Here is a 16,961-nt window from a genome sequence, read left to right as displayed (position 1 = left end):
TTTTTGAAATATTTCCCTTCATTCCCATCATGCAAGACTATTTTAAGCGATTAAATGATTTCAATTAATTCCATCTTCCTCGTATCAGTCTTACCAGTTAGATTAGTTAGAATATTTATACGCTTTGTATTTATGTTCTTTTATACTGTTGTGCAAATGGCACAATGCAAAATGCTACATGTAGCAAAGATGCGTCGTGGGTTTCTTCCACGAAGCACAAAATATTTAATTTCATTTCTTCAATACGCGCGTGTGGTCTTGTATTTCTCTTTTTATGTGCACTTACCACACATGTTTATTAAAACTTTTAACAATCGATTGCATTGTTGTAGTGGCATTTTACATTTCAGATAGAAATTTCAATTGTAATTATTATGTGATGTTGGTATTCCGCGCTCTACACCTATCAATGCATGTTGAAGAGTTTTATTTGATTGAACTTAGACTGTGATAAAAGCATTATATGCAAACAATTAAAATCTAAATTATTGAAAAGTAGCTTTTATTTGCAATTACTGTATTAAGTTTCCTTTTTGTGTGTTTCAGATTTTCATTGTAATTATGACATATTTACAAGCCACTCGCTTGGTTGAGGACTGGAGTTGATTGGCCTGCTCGTTCCCTTGATTTGGCCCCGTTTGAGCTTTTTTTTTCGAAATATTTCCAAAATTTTCAACGAGTAATGAGTAGGGGTAGAAAATCTTTCAAACAATTACGCTCAAAATGTTGATAGCCAAAGATTTTAATTTAGAATTCATTTAAAACATACTGTTACTTATAGGTTTAGATGTATATCAGGTAAACCATTTAAATTATTGTTCTTATAATTCAGCCACTTTCATTAGCAACCCTAATCTCGAAAAATATTTCTTTTAAATTCCTATTAAAACATAAATTGGGAATCTAATCCAATGAAGGAGTTACTGATTAGCTGTTATTAAAGGTGTAATTTGGCTTTCATCAAACACACATTGCTCATATCTGGAACAGATCGAATCACTCTTTAGAGATCAACTATAAATAGCAGAGCGTTTAACTTTTTCTCTTTAAAATATATGAAATAATTAGTGCTCTATAATTGATAATTATTGTCTAGCACTTAACAACACAACCTGCGTTCAACTATAAATTCTAGTGTTAGGTACAGTGAACACTGTCGAATGTTTCAACTTTAATTATAGGTTTAGCATCCATGGGGTTCAAAGCATGTGTTTAAAAAAGATCGGTGTTTTATTTATACGCTCTACGAGACGATGACACCAGTTTTCTTCATTCAAGATATTTTGCCTTCAGATCATTGAATGTTCTAAAGATTCAAATAATTTCAAATTTTTTCAAGGCTTCTTGGATGATTGTGCTAACTCATTAGATTCTGTAAGTGTTCAACTATAATAATGCAAAGATTATGAAATGCGATATTTGCAATAACGCATTTCTTCATCGAGAATTTTGAACTCCATAGTATGAAGAAATTTCAGTGGGACTTTTCACGATTTTTCACCTTTACGTAAAAGTGCTTTGTATCATTTCTTGTCGAAACCTTTAGAAAAAGTGAAAAATTCTGGGTAGCCTAGAGATATTCGTGTTCCGTGCAAATGGTGGTTGTGACTACATAAAAGTGTAGATTAGCATAGGTCAACTAGGTCGTGCCAACACATGTAAAACATGTGATAATGTCGATGTTTTGTGGTTTTTCCCGTTAAATGTTAGGAGTTACTATTCAGCTATGCAAATTAAATGCGAATTTATTTCCAGTATGGGCCAGAATTTATTAAATTTTCAATCTTGCCATATGGATATGGTGTGTCAGAGTTACAATACAGAGTTAATTGAGCTTTCCTAAAATTCCGTTCATAATTGATATGCTAATGATTGCAAACAATCCATGCCTAGTGACTAATCTAACTTTGTACAAAAAGTTTAGTATAAAATAAAAGAAATTAGAAAAATAATAAATATAGACAATACTCAAACTTATAACTGCTTTACAAAAAAATACCTTACTTCGGAAGATTCCAAAATATATCATAAATATTTAAAGGATTTAAAATATCAAGTTAGATGTAACACTGAAACATCCTGAATCAAGACTTAGTACCCGAAATATTAATTTTTCTGTATGTTTCTCTAGGTATGAGACTTAAACATTCCAAATCGAGAATTAGTAGGTAAACGAAACATTTATTATGTGCTTGTATTTTTTATAAATCGTTTAAAAAACTACATTTCTACGCCAAGGTGGCAATTGTGCAAGGTAGTAAAATATAACGTGATTTCGACAATACTCGAAATCATTCAATTACATTTATTGAAAAAGTTACAGTTCGTTTGAGGCATATTAAAGAAAATAGTTTCTAAGGCCTTTGTGTTTTGCTGCTATTATAAACAGCTAAGTACCTATATGTGCAATTCAACATCAGCGTCTCGATTCAAACTTGTTGAACTAAAGCTATACCAGCTATAGAAGTCACCATTAAGTTTTCCGTTTCTTAGAAATGAAAAGAAACAGGATGAGCATTGAGTGAATTAATGTGCTGTTTGCTCCATACTTTAAAGTGTTACAACTTTAAAGATTGAAATTCCTCTTTTAAAATATGAGTTTTATATATTTTAAAATCAATTATCATATTAAAAGTAAGCAAAAGAAAAAACGAAAGAAGACCTTAAAATTATTTTAGTTAAGAGTGATAGAAATACAATAGAATTTAAAAAATGTGCAAAAGCGTAAACACATTATACTGCAAAGAAATTCCAGAACTCTGTAAAATGAATAAAAATATCCACATGTACGTGCCGTGATTCTGTATTGATTCACATTTTATTAAAAGCTATATTTTATTTATATCAAGCCCAGTTTTACCTTAGACATTTTTGCTAGTTGCCGGGACCGACAAAAGTATCTATACGATTTAAAGTGAAATGCTATTTTGCAGTATATTTTGAAGCATTTCAATCGGTTATTCACATCACTACTCAAATATTTCCACAGTCGTTAACGTTTTTTCTAACATGTGTACAGTGTAAGTTTGGATTTATTTGACTGTTCGTAGATGAAAATTATTTAAATTTCCACAATAGCAGCTCTTTCGTTTCAAAGAGAGAGTGTAGATAACATTATTGACTCCTAGAAATATGACTGCACTGGTGAGAACTGCATGTACCTATACGTTTAGTTTTGCTACATACCGGATGCGTTAATAAGTTAATTTTTTTTAGATTATGTTCAACTTTGCCTTTTTAACGAAATATCTATACTAAAAAGTAAGTAAGTGACCCATACAATAAACCTATATTGAAACCATTCACTAGATGCAATTATACAGTCAAAAACATCGAGACTAACAGAATTACCAAATGATTGCAATTTAATGAATGGCAATATTGCAATAAAGCCCACAGTGCAGACTGGTATTAAAGCAAGTAGGAATGATAAAGTCGCTTAATAAAATAATTATGTTGGTAAATTTATGTTACCGCAACAAAAACCACTGTAAGCTCTTGGTTTGAGTTATGCGTGGGGTGTTGTTACTAAATGCTTGAACAAGCACTTTTCTCGCGCTCAGTAATTTAAAGATTGATAATTATTTACAAAATGCTTTGAGTTCGTTACATTTTCGTACCGTCTAAAAAACAACCTTCAATAGCATTTAGTTTAGTACATAAACACTCCATTATAGGAATTTTAGATGGCAAGTCATAAAATACCCATAATTGCTCAGACTCCATCGAATAAAAGTGTTAAATCTAGTGAAAATTAAGCATATTTATGAGCATTAGCTAGAAAATATACCGGTAGTAAAAGTAATCAATTAAAAAAATATGCTTTTTAAAGCACCCAACTATTTTGAATTTCTAATATGGGATCGATATTCAAAAAAACAATTGCTCAATGTTATTTTCCTTACGCAATATCATGTACCAAGTAATGTATAAATCGTGTGGGCACACATAAAGTATAAGGCAATTATTATAATATCGCGGAGAGTTCTCAGTAAAACACCTGCTGTAAATTTGTCAATACTTAAGCGAACTTAATCGTTTGTTCTATTAGGGTTTTTTTTCTGTGGAAGTGAAGACATTATTAAACCTTTTTATAAATATTTTATTTATATTAATGTTAGCAGGGGGCATCTTTTTGATTACATTCATGTACGTTGAAAAGGGAAACAGATTGATTGATTATTACAATTCTTAGGAGAAACAATCTCAATGGAGCAAATGTTACTGGTGGTGTGTAATGCCAAAAATTATTAAAAGTAAAAATTCCAAACTGTTTAAGTTTATTTATTTTGCGTTTCAACAAAGAGTGTCATTGATCTATTAACATGTTTTATAACAATTGTGGCATTATATTTAACAATTTCATTATTATCTTGAACGTAAGAACTTATTTTAATCATTTTCATATTTCTGTATTTACGGCAGCAGGAAAAAGTTTAGTCAGCAGTATTGTTAATTTTAATCTTATTTTTAAAATATATTATCTATTTAGAAATATGTTTGAAATTATCTTAATCTAATTGTAGGTCCAAAAAATAAGTAATACTCAAATGGCACGCGAGTTTGGACATCTCTTATAGTTTTTAGTAGCTGCTCCAGTCGGATTTTCAAATACCTATAAAAACCCGCCTTGTAGGTACTAAAGCAGAAAACTGGTAGAGTAAGCAAAGTAATGAGCATCAAAGCTCGGGTTTTTTTGCCACCAACATTTTAGTCATAATCATTATTCAGGTATTCGCTAAAGTGTCAATCTTTTTTTTAATTGGTATCAACATAATTAATCACATAATTGCTGATGTTAATAAAATCGAGTTTTTCTGCATAATTTTCTTGTCATTGTCGGCCAAGCTAATATAAATCTCACACCTGCTAATCAACAGAAAAAACACCACTTGCCCACATTTATATGTACAAGTTAATTATCGGTATTCAGTAAAACAATGATTCTTGAAAGCTTGCGTCATGTGATGAAGTGACGATGAAAGTTGCTGAAGTTTGCTTATAAATATTTAACACCAAAACCTTTCGTAGTGAAAACAGAAACGAATAAAATGAAAATCATGGTATAAATCGATACTAAATGGGAAGGGATGACAACTTTTTGAAATGTTTCCTTTAACGAAGCTAAAGATAGTTATAAATCCACCAGATAATAGTGAGATATAATGAACAATTATAGGGTGTCCAGAAATGTAGTGTACAAACTACAGAGATTGACTCTACATGGAAAAAATAATATTTCAAATGTATATAGCAGTTTCTAGAAGCCTCGAAAATAACGAAACTMCAGGTTTGYGAATTTAGACTTTTTAGGTAAATTTTATTCAATGATTRTGTACACTGTACGATATCCCYCGTTTTCYCGAAAAACAGTAATTTTTGAGGTGTGTCGCCTGATTTTGTGTGCATTTATAGGTTCCTTCGATTTAAATATAAGTATTACAATGGTTTGTCTCCAAATCTGTGCTGATTTCAGACCTTGGGGATTAAAGAGTGAATTTCAAAATGTTGATCATTCATACTGGTCCATTATCAGCAGTACTTAAGACAAATTTTAAAATGAGAACTGTGAACRAACAGCGAAAATATTTAATAAAAATTATTTTTGATCGAGAATTTTTGATAAACCATTTAAATACGCGAACATCATATAATATTGAAATGATCCAAACTGCCTGTCTTTGAAAGGAAATCAGTAGTTTATTAAATATTTATTAGCTGAGTGTGTTAATGAGCAAACGATCAGCTTAGTTTGAATTAAACACAGCAGGATCCAACATTTAGTTTTATTTACTTTACCCGAGCTTTAGTTTTGCACCTATAAATTTACAAGCGATTATTCATGAAAAAACGCCTTTAATTAAGTGATAATATTATGTTTATAGTATGGTTATCCATGCAAATATCGTACTTATACCTAAGAAAAAAGATTAATCGTATTATAACCGACATTTGTAGACAGTTTGTTTTTACGCACAGCCATTACACGCATAAATCATAGGTCGATATGCGAAGTTTATTACCAATCTAACATAAAACTCGATTGTGTCTGAGTATGGTATTTGATATTACCAACAATTAAATGATTAGCACGTTACAGTCATTTTAAATAAGGTATTAATGTCAAATGGTAGATAAAGTGTATTGAATCCAGCATGCAAAATGACCAGCGGATTAGGGTTGTGTCATTGATCCAGTATTTTAAATATTTTTTTTATAATGTGTGGGTGAGCCATTCTCGCTTTTCTAGATTGATATCAATGGCTTAGTAAATCTAGCGGGATTGTTAAAAAAATAGAACTGTCAAGGATAAAAAGTAAGTTCTTTACAAATATACCTATACAAATGTAACGTTTTTTTTAAATTTGTTTAGACATATGCTTTATTTATGCTTTCAATAGATTATAGAAAATTCTACCATAAACTGAAGTCATAGGCCGAATAAATAGTTTATTTCTATGATTTATTTAGTTCCATTTGGTGCAACGATTTGAAAGAAGCCCAAATACTATGCCAAATAAAAATATATGTAAACATGTGATTAAACTTCCATAGAATTTTGAGATACCAAAGAAACCAGATGGTTGTATGTATAAAGATTTTGCCTTGTAACATATACAATAAACTTATGTACATAAGTATATTTTAAAACTGTTAATAAGCGATTATTAAATATAGTTTCTCTGATCAATGCAACTGTTTAATATTCAGCGGTAGCCCTGAAAGATCATGTTTTTATTTACATAGGATCAACCTTTTTGTTCGTTAACTTGCTACTTAGTAAAAGAGCGATAGTTATTATATTAATGACGCATATTTAAATACACACATATGGTTCGTATGAAAGTTGACAAAAGAAGAAACACGTAATTGTCGCCGTTGCTAGAAGACTTTTCTGGAATATGTTTTAAAATTGCCCGGATGCTTACATCATTTCAGAAAATAGCGATTCAAATATACAATTGATTATTTTTTAAGACCCAAACATTCTTAGAAATTATCTTATTTTGTCTGGAATCGAGAAGCCGTTTCAACGTGTCAAAATTGAGGATCAACTAGGATACTTATCAATTAGGATACTTATTATTTGAACGTCAATTATTTTATTGAGGAAAAAAGTAATCTATGTAATTAGCTATATGATTTAACGCGAAATTAGCTATGGGAAAGGAAAGGTTTTGCCGAAAAAGAGTGAGAGCGAGAAGTCGGAAATCATCATTATAGATTTTTATATAAACGATYMGGTTTTTGAAGCAAAAAACGCTTAGKTTTTTGCTTCAAAATTATGCTTCATTTTGCATTATTCATTATTATTATTATATTATACTATTCTAGTTAGTTCGATTGTGATTCTGTGCGACTGTTTGTAAGTGCTTTATTTACGTTTTTGTTTCAGAAAGGAACTTGTCTGTTTTGCCTTGTAAGAAAAGCGAGTTCAGTATGGTTCAGTTATGGGGGCATTTTATTTGCCATTTAATTTGCAGTTAAAGCAGTCTTTTATTTTTGTTGTCATTTTTATTCGGGCGTACAAAAGTTGGTTTGATGGATAGTGGATTTTGTGAATGCCGTTTTTTTGTTATTGATCTTAAGTCAGTCTGTTCTGTTATTTCTATGTGCTGTTTAGTTTAATTAGATTAATTTGTTCCCAGTATGTGTTCGAAATCTCTCCGCGGTCTGCATATTTCTTTGTGTATTTTATGGCAGTTTTGGTGCTAACCGTAAATTTAGTTGATACAAAAATTGTGATTTTTTGTTTTGCTTTGGATATAATAGAAGTCGACAATATAAGTACCAAATGAAGCATACAATAAAATTTTAAATGTACGTTTCCAACTATTTTACTATTTTAATTGGTAATACATTTTTCTTATATCTATGTAGCACTGCCAGAAGTATAATTGCACAATTGCTTCTATTCAGTATTCAGTAAAACAATGACTCTTGTGAGGATGAAAGTTGCTGAAGTTTGTTTATAAATACTTATAAGAAAAGGCATTTGTAGTGAGTTCTAGCTGTTTAATTTTTAAAACATAAAAACATAATCGCAAAACTGCTTCTTAATTGATTTGGATCGATTCAATTATGAGTTTCCATTGAATGTTTCTCAGGAAAGAAAACAATATAAACTGTGACAGAAATCGGAATCGGAATCAGAATTTTCAAACGGAATTTAACTCCTTCTACTTAAAAAGTTATATTATTAGTTGTCATATAAACTATTTTTGAGGAATGACTAGTTGACGGTATACTGTGGTAATTTTGTTTATATATTTAGCTGAAATTTGATGGCAATAACTTTACCAACTCACTCCAAACCTCAAAATTAGCATGTATCGCTTAACTATCTTTCAATAGACTCATAAAAAAAAACGAACAAAATATTTTGGACATATGTATTTTTAGAACTTTATTCTATCGAATGAAGATCTTCTGGCGTCCGAAAATCTTCAATTAAAGATTTCATTTTTCGTGGCTTAAGGGGACCATTAATTTTTGGAGTTAAAAAAAATTTACCGTCTTCGGCAGGTTTCGAATCTTATCTAATTCAAGTCTAATCCTAATTATTCTACCGGTCGGTCCATTAGCAATGGGAAATTCAAATATTCTGTTCTTTTGAATAGAAATACAAAGGCAAAAAGAGCAATTAAAATGGGTTATTGATAGACAATTTCGCAAATACAAAGTTAAGATTTCAGTACATAGAGCTAATTTTTTTTGTACAAGTAGGTTCCACAAGACGCATTTCAGACTGTTTTATTCATTGTGTTCATTTGTTTTATTTTTTCATGTATGTTTGAAAGCAGCATGAGGACAAAAACTCATAATTTAAGAAAAAACTTTGATTCTTACAAAGGTTGAAGGAAAGATCAGGTGCGACATACAGGGTAAAACCAGAAAATGGACCCTAAGACGTAGTGAAACACGCACCTTCCTGGTTTTGCTTTCCAACCTTCTATAAATATAGACTGAATAATTTTCTGAAAAGTATACAAAAGCCAAAATTTAATCTCCTAATTAATCGGAAACAATTCAGAATTTTATTTTGATTGACTAAACTATGTCTGAACGAGGAATAACTCCATTGAATGGATAGCTTCACAATACGAGTGTGTAAATTTTTGTACCGAGTCTTGATTTTAAAATTTTGTCCAACAGAGTGAGTCGTGATCAAAATCTTTACTACACCCGATGAATAAGGAATGCCATTGCTTTAAGATTGCGCAATGAGAAAAAAGTAAATTATTTTCAGCTCATTAATTTATGCAATCGAAATACCAGAGAAGCTAGCTGGCTAAATTTGTCAAGCTGAACCGTGTCAAAAGCACATGTCAGATTTATTAACTTTGTAATCGTGGTAAGACCCCGTGTAATGACTAGAATTCATCATAGCTCTATTTTAATAAGTCCTGGTTTATATCCGTGTATTCTTTGATGTCAACAGAGGGAGGAATTTAGGTTGAGTAATGACTAAAATTAAAGTGAAAAATCTTAAGCGCGCAGTACTGGCGCCAAACGAATTTCTCTATATTCACGATTGTTTACTATTATGCATCGTTTTACTGTGGAGTAATCCAGATTTGTTTCATAGAGCCCTCAGTTTTGAGGCCAGAAATTCTAGTAAATGTGTAAATAATTGTAAAAAGTAGCCTCTATAGAGAGATGTTTTAATTAACCAAAGTAGAAGCCACTGGTAATATATGGTAACATTATTGATAGGATTTGTAGTAAAACAGTTATTTTATTCCTGTGTTACATTTTCGTACGTTCTTCGTGCCGTTGGAAACTTCACAAATAAAATGGGATACAAATTTGCCCTAACTTTGGAACTGTTTGAAGCCACATTTGTTGTCTGTTCATCAGTATTTTGGTTAAAATTCATCATATACAATTTCTACGGGGTGATAAATGAAAAAATGCAAACACAATTTCAGAAAATGGCATGCTCCTAGTTAGACAAAAATTAAGTTTTTTTGAGATCTCAACACCAAAAGTTTAAATGTAAATCAAATAGCTCGAAACTGTTATTGAATTTTTCGGCCACTCTTCAATTTACACGGTGGTCTCAAAATCAACGTTTTGGACTGACAGGGATAACTTTCTTAGGCAACGTAAGACAAAACTTCAATATACGGGGTTGCATTAAAATTAAAATAACCCAAAGCAGAATTGCTATCGAAATCTATGAGGTTGGCACATTTTGAATTAAAGTGAAGTTCATTTTCGAATATTTTGTTCATTCATGCAACGCGGTATATTGAATTTCTTTTCAAGTCGACGGTGAAGATTTAGTTTCGACACCATGTTGGATGGATATGGATAAAAATGTGGAACTTTAATCAATTTTGCATTGTTTTATTTGCCACCCTGTAGAAACTTTATCTGAATCAGTAATTTTTGGCAAAAAGACGCACTAACCGAACAAGAATTGCACTAAATAACGCTTCAAACAGAAATAAAATCGCTCTTAGCACAACAATTTCTTCAGTTCCAAATTACTCAAAATTTGTCTGCATAACGTCTATTTTGTTGAGCAGTTTAGATTTACTTGAATTATAAGATGATGTGACATGATATAATATAACACCATAAAATACAATTTCTAAATATTTTTTAGTAGGACTTTAGTTTTCTAAAATTTTGTTAAATATGGTAAAATTTTCCAAAAAATAAAAAAAATAGCTTGAAGTTGGTGCTATGAAATACAATTAAAAAATTACTTGTTGATTTAAAAAATATAATTCTCATATTACTATTTAATATTATAAAATCAAAAAAGTACATATCTGCTGTTTAAGGAAAGGCTTATTCTGGTAATTATAGCTGCAGGAATTTTATAAACCTTCTGCAATCGTATATAAAAGGCTAAAAACTTTATGAATGTCTTTATAAGCTCTGAAATTTTAAATAAAACATACCTCTTTTTATAAAAGATAAGTTTTTAAATGTTATTATTTATAATCTAACTATTCTGTATATTAATGTTTAGATCTGTTTTAAAATAATATAATAATATAGAATTTCTTCAAGTAGAATTCTGTATTTCATTAAGAATTGGAAACATGCGGCTAGTAAGTAGTTAACTCTACTCTCTATTACGCGTTCCGATTGTATAAAATACATCTAACTTTCAGTTGTTCTATAGATATCGAGGACAAAAATAACAGGATTTTTGAGGCAAAATTTATGATAACTTTTGAAATCCTTCACGAAATTACACTACAACTTCAATATATGTACGTATGCTCGATTATGTTTATGGCTTAAACTAAATAGCACCAAGAAAACGTGCTCATAATAGATATTTTAGATAATTAGGCTCTAATATAATTTTTTTAACGCATAAATAAAAAGTTGTTTACTTTTTGGACAAACATGAAAATATTCGAGTGACAGCTAAAAAGCTGATATCAAATTAAACTATGTGCATATGCACTATCAAATATATATTTGATATAAAAAGGAATATCGAAAAAATGAGGAATTTTATATTGAAAACCCATGAAGAAGCAAATATGTATCTTGTAATTTATCAAGAGATTTGTTTCGCAATTTTTAATACTTTCTTGGTGACAGAAAAATGTTTCAAAAACCAGAAAATCTCAAGAGGAGGAAGCATTATATAATTGGTTTTTACAGTAGTGGCATAAGAATGTCTCTACATAGAAGGAAACATTTTTATGAAGAAAATAAACAGTCAATTTCCTAAAATTATTTACTTTAAAAGTATCGGGTGAATAGCTATTAAGGTACAGAGCTTCATTTCAAGGCCAATTTCTTCAGATGAACCTGAATTCTACTATTGGGGAACTCTACCAGACACTATCACGGTTCAAAGTGAAGAAAATCGGTCCCTGGTCTAGAGACCGATTTCCACCGGACCGGGAAGTCCATTTTACTTAAAGAAAACGCGAAAAGTTCAGCTGCACTCTGGCCAAAGAAGGCTGCAGCAACGAAAATACTCCCATGCAAGAATTGAAAAAACACCTGCAAAATTAATACCTGAAATCTATTGCAGTATAAAAATATATTAAATTTTGAAAGCCAAATGAACCATAGGAAAAATAATTTATGATGATTTAACAGAAGCTGGAACGGTTAATGCAGTCATGAATGAAGGTTTGGTAAATTATCGAATCATAAACTGCGATGACGACGAAAAATCAATTGCCTCTGAAAGAAAAGTAAAATGCATACAATAAGCAAATAAATTAAGCTGCTTAAAAAACTAAATGGAGAGGCCACTGAGCGCTGACAAATAATAACAACTGCAAATAAATAATGTTTTGCCGTTTTAATAAATAATACATAACAAATACGTATAAATGGATAATAATATGCATTTTTCCATAATTTGGATGCGGTGCAAACTCGACACACCCGGATTAACAAATTTGTACTGTATATCGTAGATAATCGACAATAAGGGCAATCCCTTTAAAACATTCAAACAAACATGCATTTCTGTAATCACGTAGGTATACAATTAAAAGTGTTTTAGGCATTTTCTAGATTTCCAAATATCACGTATGACTATTTTAAACGTCCAAAAAATCGACATATTTTCTAAAGTAGTAACATATGACCTATTTCTAAGATTTTAAATTTCTGTATAAGAACATAAACGTATTCTTAACTTGATATAATTGATTGGCTTGTTCCTAGTTCACTTTGCTATTGCCTATTTTAATGTCAGATGAATCAAGCTGATACTTCAACGAGTTAATACTTAATATTGATTGATTTGTATATTGCTAGTTTTCAAGATCAACCAGCAACATATTGGATCTAACAAGTGATCCTTAAAAATTCCGCACAAAAAATAGACCGCTAAAAATGTGTTACGAGGTCAAGATCAGACCATGTGAATTATGGCATTGCAAAAAATAGCAGAACATCGTTGCGAAAATGTCCGTTTTCCAAACAACCTTTTTGGAGGCTGATAGAAGTGGTTTGTGCGTATACTTGCTATTTATCTACGATTTGGGTTTGACTAGGCCAAGGCGGAAGAACATTTAAATGACATGATTGTATATATTTATCGACTTGAATATTTTAAAAATTCAAATTACTTTGGTTACTTTTTCACAAATACGCTTTTGATTAAAGCAGTTTTTAAGTTGCATAAAATGATGTTCAGTTTTTGAGATTTTCTTCAAACACAACTTAAAAAAAAACCTGCAAATCAACTGATGAAATACAGACACTTTTTATTTATTTTATAATGATCGAGTTTGACGTGATATTGAGTTTTTATTTGAGAATTAGGCAAAGGCCAATTTGCACAATGCAAATGACCAAGTAAACATTAGTCATACATACATAGGAACATTCATACCAATTTCAAAATTCAATTAAATTCTTACACGATATTTAACCTAAAATCCCCATATAGGTCAAAATTAATGCAACCTTAACAGAATTTTTCAACGGTTATTTTGATTTCCATATAAGACCATATTAAATTGTAGGAACCTTCAGCCGCTGCTATATTGTTCGAATTGCAATATACGGATAAGGACGTTTCATTTCTTCGATAATATAAATTAAATGACTCATACGACATCAAATGACTTGGATAAGACATACATGTGTAATTTCTTGTGCAGGGTTAAAATTATTAACCAATAACACTAAGTTAACGAATTGTATTGTCATTATAATAATACTTAAAACCCGAACTTATTTGTATCCAAACTGACACTAAACGAGTCCAAATAATAAGCCGTACGTATTAATAAATGCGTATGGAAACACTTACTGCACCAGCTGACTTTGCTCATTAATTATTTTACTTCGAGAACATTGAAGGTCTGAAATGAATGCGAAAAAACACATTTTTAACATACAAGTCCTAATAAAGCTTTTTGTGTATCATTTATAAGACCTTCCATTCAGCCATGCTTATTTTGTTCGGAAAAAATATTACAGTACATTTTTAATTGATGAGTTGATGAGAGATTGAAAAAGTGTCAATATTGGAAAAAACATAATCTCACGCAGATTGTTTATCAGCAATTAGATGGTCATTTTATCATTATTTATGTGATAAGTAAAGAGTGTTTTTCTAGAGGTATAAAACTGAAATAAAACTCCATGATGAAGAGCAATCCACGGAGGAATTGCAATTTTCGACCACTTTGATTCCACTAGATCATAAAAAAGCACATCAAACAGTGAGTTTTCCTGGATATAATGGCGTCTCAATAATGGGTTTCGGATTTTGGATTTTCGTCGCTCCAAATTCGATAATTTATTTCGAAAATCGCTGTTCAGTTTGCTAAACTTACCGTGCGCTACGTCCATTTTACGGTCTACATAACCGTTTTTGGCTCAATGGTTGCGAAAATAAACAAAATTGCCGGATTTGGAGCTACGAAAATCCAGAATCCATTATTGAGACGCCATTATATCTAGAAAAACTCACTGTTCGGTGTGTTTTAAGGTCTAGTGGAATTTTGGAAGTAGTCGAATATTGGAGTTCTAGATTGCTCTTCATTCGAGCCAGTTAAAAAAAACCCTTAATTTACCTACTCATGTATTGGTACCAGTTATCCGATCTCAATGAAAATGTTCACATAATTCTACGGTTTATTCTCTGATGCTTAATAGGTATCCAATTATCCCACATCGATCATTTTAACTTTTAACTCAACAAAATTGCTACTGGCTAGAACTTTTTTTACTTACAAATGTTTTAGATTACTCAGAGAAGATATCGTTAGATAAGTTATCAAGCATTTTAAAAAAATAGTAATATTAATACATCAGTAGAAGTTTTGTCCACATTTTTAAACAGGGTGTTATTTAAGGCTGTAGCTAACATTTCTGTCCATATTCTTGAAATTGGGACATAGTAAATGTGGTGTATTTACTATAGTATTAAAATAAGAGAGTAGTTTTGCCCTAAACACACTGTGTGTATTAAGCATTGACTTTAAATGTATTAAGCCCAGTGGCGTCCTGGAGGTCAACCTGGTTACTATTTTCGATAAAAGAATGTGCACCGCTGACTTCTTTTCAATGTTCCTGTTTTTGTCGGATTGAACAACTTCCAATTCATACAATTCAACAATAAAATCTACTTTGGTTCATGTTTCTGCGACAACATAATGAATAATTAAAATGCCACCAGATTACAAATCACACCGTTCAACTATTAAAATTACACGAGAGTCATTTACCTTATTTATAATTTTTTTGCATATATTAAAACATTTTTCCATAAAACAACCAAACACAAAGCTATTACGTAATTATTTTTATTATTAAATTTATATTATTTAAGATCCTGTAAATTGAGTGAAACTACATTTTCAATTTTCAATAATCACTTTCTCAAGTTGGCTAGGCACTTAAATAACCCTTGCCATCAGTTAAAATTGTCAATTATTTTTAAAGTACACATACTTGTTGTTTTGGGGATTTTCAAAACTAACAGTCTCAAATATGATATAAAACGGTTGAAAAACGTGTGTTCCAAATATCGAAGAATAACTCACTGAAAAACTATCCAATAATGGTACATACTAATTTTCGATTTGAAAAACATTATAATTATTATATAAATAAATTGCACCTTGCTTTAGCACAAACTTTGCTACATAACGTGTTTTTAATTATTTATCAATTAATCACAAGTAACGATAATGTAAAAAAGTAACTAATGTTAGTAACATAAGAATCAGATGTTTTCTTAATACCTTAGTATCACTTGGCAACAGACCTTACAATAATTTTTTTGAATAGATGCATTCCAAAAGAAAATATGTTTCAGGTATAGCAGATGTACCGAAATCATTTAATAACAATAAAATCAGCAAATGCTTCATTTTAATGGATATATTGGTTTCTTATATAAGTGATGTTTTTTCAACAACATTTACTAGGTATATTTTTTAAAAGTGAAATTAACAATTTCAGCTATTGTGTACAATTCGTACTTATCGTGATCGTAAAATGATTCGGTTCACATTTGTACGTAAGTCGCAATAAAGATAGCATAAATATTTGTGAAAAACAGATTCCGTTACAAGCGAAATTTTATCAGATCTCTCGCAGAATTTTGCACTTGATTACATTTTAGCTATTAAAACGGAACTGTGCCTAAGAGTCTGGTTAATGTCATTTTTCCTCAAAAATTAAATTTATATTGGACATTGATCGATTCCCTTTACAGACATTAAAACTGACTCGTCTTAATAGACTATTATGGATAATTCCATTTCTAAAATTATATATCAAAACGGAAATGATTAAGTGTTGAATAAATTAGAGTGAGCAAAATAATAGAACGATTACATCTGGCTATGATTTCCCTCAAATAAACATAATGCAACAACATTCTCAACATTCTGATAAACTTTCTGGTAATTATGGTTATGCGTCTGCTTCAATTAATTTTTAAATGAATATCCATCTAACGAAGCTCATGATAAGTTTACTAAAACTATTTAGTTGCGTTTAGACAGTATGATTTGCGTTATCTTGACAGTATTAATAACTTAATTATTCCTCCATATAACCAAAAACAAAGAGGCATTTTTGCTCCCAGTATTACAGACGCATTGATAAATATTGTAGATAATGCTGCTTTTGGTTTTCAGCAATTTCCAATGTAACCCAAACTTTGAAAGAAAAACGATTAATAGTAATTTTCTTCTTTTTATTTTTCTTATTAGGTTTTCGATTCTTTGAAAATAAACAGAAACTCATAAAAATATTTTTTGTCGTGATTTAAATACCTTTCACTTTAACAATAAGAGCGATTGGTAAAATTTTTGTATCTAATGCTTTATATTTTTCAATTAAGGCATACACTTTTCTTATACCTAAATCCTACCTAAATATTAGGATTGAAATGTGTACTTTTATATTTTTAAATTCAATATAATTTCTATTATAATTCAAAATTTAAAATATATGAAAATTGAAGAAAGACAAATACATCAAATACATATATT

The 16,961-nt window shown here is 30.3% G+C and overlaps 1 protein-coding gene and 1 long non-coding RNA gene across 5 annotated transcripts in view; one reads left to right on the top strand and one right to left on the bottom strand.

Annotated features, from left to right (window-relative positions):
• Positions 1–16,961, bottom strand: part of LOC109537780 (GAS2-like protein pickled eggs) — a 136,215-nt gene that overhangs the window by 101,551 nt on the left and 17,703 nt on the right. The window lies entirely within an intron of this gene.
• On the top strand, positions 2,868–12,826 carry LOC125504258. Its single transcript, XR_007281379.1, has 3 exons — positions 2,868–3,261; positions 4,527–5,290; positions 12,757–12,826. It is a non-coding gene; the product is annotated as an uncharacterized LOC125504258 (long non-coding RNA).

Source organism: Dendroctonus ponderosae, unplaced genomic scaffold (assembly GCF_020466585.1).
Source record: "Dendroctonus ponderosae isolate FM_Combo_2020 unplaced genomic scaffold, Dpon_F_20191213v2 Dpon_F_20191213_4, whole genome shotgun sequence".
Taxonomy (NCBI): Eukaryota; Metazoa; Arthropoda; class Insecta; order Coleoptera; family Curculionidae; genus Dendroctonus; species Dendroctonus ponderosae.
This window is presented reverse-complemented; position numbering and strand designations above follow the sequence as displayed.